Below are 6,087 nucleotides of genomic sequence, written 5' to 3'. Positions count from 1 at the left end.
CAATGACATAATTTCAAAACTTCAACCTAGCTTCTGTGCAGAAAATGAATTAGGAGGGGGGATGATGTTGTGGATTAGGAGCAAGAAGACCAGTTACTAATCCAAATGAGAGATTATAAGGGGATTCATACATTTTCATTCACTCAACAACTACATATTAAGTAGTTATCATGTGTCTGTAACTATGTTAGGCACTATGAATGCAAGAAAAAACACAATTATCTATGAAACTACTAATCTAATGGAATTTATATTTCAGTAGGAACAGTGGAAAATAAATATCAAGTTACAAGTAGTGATGACCGCTATAAAAAAATCTGGAGAAGCATAGAATAATGGTCATTTTCAATAGAGTAGACATTTCCAAGAAGGGTAGATTTGGACAGTACTTTTATGAATGGAAAGAACAAATGACGAAGCAATTTGGGGAAGATAGGAAACAGCAATACAGAGGTCCTGAAGCTGAAGATTTCACCTTACAAATAAAATGACTACTTGGTTGTAGGTGGCAGTAGGAAACAAGTTGCCCTCAAATTTTATAATATGTTATTATTACATTGTTTTCTGATAGTCAATGTTGCTGAGGGAAATTTGAAGGCAATTTGAAGTAACTTTCTTTGAGTCATTAATTGATACTTATAGGATTTTAAGAATACAATTATTCAAACGTTTGTCAGTGTGTCTATGTGTAGAATTATTTGCATTAAATTTACAGGGAAAAAGGAAGGTCTTTAATGCTGCATATTTATTTTCTTATTAGATTTAGACAACATTATTCAATTTTACTTTTATTAATTAATTATTTTAGGACTTCTAAGTTTTCCTCCTTAAGAACCCCCATAACTTGTTGCTTGGATTGTCATTCTATATTTTAAATAATTACCAAATTCTCAGTCATAATTTTTATATTTTCCATACTTTTTTTGCGTTTTGGAAAAAGCTGCTCATAACGATCATTTGACCTTTTTTATGGTGTCAATGTTATTCTTAACTTCCTGTAATGTGGTATAATCTGCTATTACAATTTTAGTTTCATGGAGATTCTAATATTGTCCATTTCCATTTTCATCTCAGCATATTATCTGACCCTTACTTTTTTTCTCAGCCTTTTCTCTCCTTAGTTTTTATCCCTGTTCACAAAGGCCATTACTTGTGTTCTGTTAATAATACCAGTCTTTACTTTACGTAGTGCTTAGCGAGATTTCACTAATCATGTTTGATGAATCATTGTTCCAAAGCCAGCCATTTGGCCATTTATCTGCTGCTTTATTCTCCATGCAAGCCTTTTTGCTCATCTACAATTATTCTCCTATTTAATAATCTACAATTTAATAATCTACAATTGAATTGAATATGTGAAGGAAGTAACACAAACCTATAGAATGTATTGGAAAAAAAATCAACCAATTTACTTTGCTGGTTGTGAGATAGTTCTGTCAATAAGATGGCTTCTACGTTTTCTTTGAAGACATATAACGTAGGTGGAACATGTTACAGCATAGCAACACCCATATAGTTACTTAAGGTCTAACTGGATGAAAGATGCAAACAGCTTATTAAAGGGGCCAAACATATTATTTTCCTACCTGATGAAACATTATGGGCACATACCATAGCTTTCCAGTTATATTGAATTATAACACCTTGGTCTTATGTAATTCTATATAAAGTAAATGACTTACAGCTCTGATTCAGGGTCTAATATCTCTTGCATGCGTTTGCTAACTCCTCTGCCTGTTTTCCCCCTTCACCCCTTCTTCTACACTATAACAAGAGTGATTTTTAAAAATGCAAATCTGATAGTATCATTCTCTATCTTAACTCTTCAATAGCTCTCTTATAGTTTTCAGGACTGGGTTCAGGTTTCATGTTTTAGTTACACCGCATTAAAGAATCACCCCTACATTTAGAAGCTTAAAAATATCGATGTTATACATAGCACGCTTTTTCGGGTTGCCCAAGCAGTTCTGTTGGTCTAAACTAGGCTCAATTATATGGTCGTATTAAGCTGGTGGATCAACTTGAGGTTGGTCTTAGTTGACAAGATTGGGACCACTTGACCTTATCCCTTGCGATCCTTCATCTTTAAGGAAGCTAGACCTGGAACTGGATCAGATCCAGTGTCACTGGAGCCTGTTTGGCTGTGAATGGGATCTAAAAGAGAAGGAATATAACGATGTAGACATAAACTATTGAATAAGCTAGTGGTTCTCAAACAACTTAAGTATGCTTTAGATTTACTAGGAGGGCTTGAGTAGCTATAGATTGATGGACTGTAGTTATAGTTTCCTATTTAGTGAGTTTAGACGGGGACCAAAAGTTTGCATGTCTAACAGAGTGAGTCTGATGCTGCTGGTTTGGGGACAATATTTTAAGAACCTCTGAACTAGGATATGAAGGCTCCATGACTGAGTATGAGCTGGCAAATTTGTTTCCTGAAGAATTGCAGCAGAAGTGCTTTACTTTGGAATTCATTGTACTAGCTGCAACAGAGGACTTCAAATCTAACCTTTGGATCCTTTTCCACTATAATTTCTGTATGCATGTCCAACACCTTTTCTGATATTTAGTAATTGATCAGGAAATATTTGTTAAACTGAGCTACATGTTATATCTATCATAATAATGATTTTACTATTAATTATTACTAATAATTTCTATAATAGAGATGGCATTAAGAGGGAAAAGGGAAACGATGTTAATTAGCAGAAGTAAGGAGAATAATTTGTGTGGGCATATATGTGTGTGTATACAGTTTGCTTGTTAAACTCATTCTGTCATAAAAAGCCAGAAAGCAAATTATTTTCCAATGTTAGGAGTGTTAAAAGTATTTAATTTCAGCAAGAATCCCTCCCTCCTGATCTTAACTGTCAAATACCTAACTTTGCAAAACCTAGCTTTTTAGCTGTGTGCTAAGGGCAAGACCACTTCCCTTGGCTTTTGCACTCTTATTTGAGCAGGATTTGGTAGATCATGGTATGGAATAATTAGTTAACTATCTCAGAACTATTTGGAAGTACAACTGCACATCCTGAACTTAATGACTGGTGATACTGTGAATGTGAACAGACGGTTAGGATTTATTATAATTCAAGGTGCACCTTTGTCAACTATCAGGATAATTAAATATATCTGGAAATTATTTTCCCAACATTTGGAGCTTCAGATCCAAATAATTTACTATTTAATATTCACACCCACACCAATGCATGATAGGTGATGTGGTTTGGCTGTGTTCCCGCCCAAATCTCATCTTGAATTGTAGCTCCCCTTATTCCCATGTGTCATAGAAGGGACCCAGTAGGGGGTAATTGTATCATGGGGGTGGGTCTTTCCCATGCTGTTCTCCTGGTAGTGAATAAGTCTCATGAGATCTGATGGTTTCATAAAGGGACGTTCCCCTACACAAGCTCTCTTGCCTGTGGCCATGTAAGGTGTGACTTTGTTCCTCATTCACCTTCTGCCAGGATTGTGAGGCCTCCCCAGCATGTGGAACTGTGAGCCAATTAAACCTCCATCCTTTATAAATTACCTAGTATTGGATATGTCTTTATTAGCAGCATAAGAACAGAATAATACAGTAAATTGGTACCAGTAGAGTGGGGTGCTGCTGTAAAGATACCCAAAAATGTGGAAGCGACTTTGGAACTGGGCAACAGGCAGAGGTCGGAACAGTTTGGAGGGCTCAGAAGAAGATAAGAACATGTGGGAAAGTTTGGAACTTCCTAGAGACCGGAGGGCTCAGAGGACAGGAAGAAATAGGAAAGTTTGGAACTTCTGAGAAATGTGTTGAATGGCTTTGACCAAAATGCTGATAGTGATATGGACAATAAAATCCACGCTGAGGTGGTCTCAGATGGAGATTAGTAACATGTTGGGAACTCAAGTAAATGTCACTCTTGCTATGCAAACAGACTGGTGGCCTTTTGCCCCTGCCCTAGAGATCTATAGAATTTTGAACTTGAGAGAGATGACTTGAGGTATCTAGTGGAAGACATTTCTAAAGTGGCAAAGAATTCAAGGGGTGACAGAGCATAGAAGTTTGGAAAATGTGCAGCCTGATGTTGCAGTAGAAAAGAAAATCTCATTTTCTGGGGAGAAATTCAAGCCTGCTGCAGAAATTTGTTAATTACCCAGACAATGGAGAAAATGTCTGCAGGGCATGTCAGAGACCTTCATGGCAGCCCCTCCCATCATACGCCTGGAGGAATAGAAAAATGAATTCCTAGACTGGGCCCAGGGCCCCCCTGCTCTATGCAGCCTCCAAACATGGTGGCCTGCATCCCAGCTGTTTCAGCTCCAGCCGTGACTAAAAGGGGCCAAAGTACAACTCAGGCCATTGCTTCAGAGGGTGCAAGACCCAAGCCTTGGCAGCTTACACGTGGTGTTGGGCCTGTGGGTGCACAGGAGTTAAGAATTGAGGTTTGGGAACCTCTGCTTAGATTTCAAAGGATGTGTGGAAACGCTTGAATGTCCAGCCAGAAGTTTACTGCAGGGGCAGGGCCCTCATGGAGAACCTCTGCTAGAGCAGTGTGGAAGGGAAATGTGGGGTGGGTTGGAGCCTCCACACAGAGTCCCCACTGGGACACTGCCTACTGGAGTTGTGAGAAGAGGGCCACTGTACTCCAGAACCCAGAACGGTAGACCCACCAACAGCTTGCCCCTGCACCTGGAAAAGTCACAGACACTCAACGCCAGCCTATGAAAGCAGCCAGGAGGGGAGCTGTACCTTGTAAAGCCACAGGGGCAGAGCTGCCCAAGGGCATAGGAACCCACCTCTTGCATCAGTGTGACCTGAATGTGAGACATGGAGTCAAAGGAGATTATTTTAGAGCTTTAAGATTTGACTGCCTCACTGCATTTTGGTCTTGCATAGGGCCTGTAGCCCCTTCATTTGGGCCAATTTCTCCCATTTGGAATGAGTGTATTTACCTAATGCCTGTGCCCCCATTGTATGTAGGAAGTAACTAACTTACTTTTGATTTTACAGGCTCATAGGCAAAAGGGACTTGCCTTGTCTCATATGAGACTTTAGCTGTGGACTTCTGAGTTAATGCTGAAATGAGTTAAGACTTTGGGGGATTGTTGGGAAGGCATGATTGGTTTTGAAATGTGAGGACATGAGATTTGGGAGGGGGTGGGGGTAAAATGATGTGTTCTTGCTGTGTCCCCATACAAATGTCATCTTGAATTGTAGCTCTCATAATTCTCCCATGTCACAGGAGGGACCTGGTGGGAGGTAATTGAATCATGTGGGTGGGTCTTTTCTGTGCTATTCTTGTGATAGTGAATGAGCCTCATGAGATCTGATGTTTTAAAAAACAGGAGTTTTCCTGCACAAGCTTTTTCTTTGCCTGCTGCCATCCGTGGAAGACGTGACTTGCTCCTCCTTGCCTTCTGCCATGAACGTGAGGCCTCCCCAGCCATGTAGAACTGTGAGTCAATTAAACCTCCCTCCGTTATAAATTACCCAGTCTCAGGTATGTCTTTATTAACAGTGTGAGAACAGACTAATTTAATAGGTAAGAAAATGCATAACGTTTATCTCTTTTCCCTGGCAAGAACTGTTTCTACCTTAATCATTCTTTATTTTCCCTTCTACACAATTTGACACACACATACTCATCATAACCAGTTTAACTGGGGGTACTTATTAATTGGCAACTTTATTTTTGCCATCCCTGACTTAAAGAAAACATATTTTCCTATAAAATAGATTTGAAGATAAGTCAGCAACACGCAATTTTCTGTCACTCATTAACAACACACTAAATTTTCTGTCACTCATTAGCAACATACTAAAATACAAAACACTTTGTTCATTTTGATTTTATTTAAGACAGTTGATATTCTTCCTATTAGTATTCTGACCAGATGATTTCTTTCAGCTGTCATTTTAAAAATGCATAAAGCTAAATTAAAAGTTGCAAAGACTTGGGAATTATAATTAGGTAATCATCTATGTGAGATGTGATTAAAAACTTTTTAATCATAACATATTTTCATCAACATTTTTGATAGGTATATAAGGAGCAACACACTCATTCTATAATCTGTGATAGTCCCTGTACTACACTATTTTCTACA

The sequence above is a fragment of the Pongo abelii genome, chromosome X, assembly GCF_028885655.2.
Source record: "Pongo abelii isolate AG06213 chromosome X, NHGRI_mPonAbe1-v2.0_pri, whole genome shotgun sequence".
Taxonomy (NCBI): Eukaryota; Metazoa; Chordata; class Mammalia; order Primates; family Hominidae; genus Pongo; species Pongo abelii.
This window is presented reverse-complemented; position numbering follows the sequence as displayed.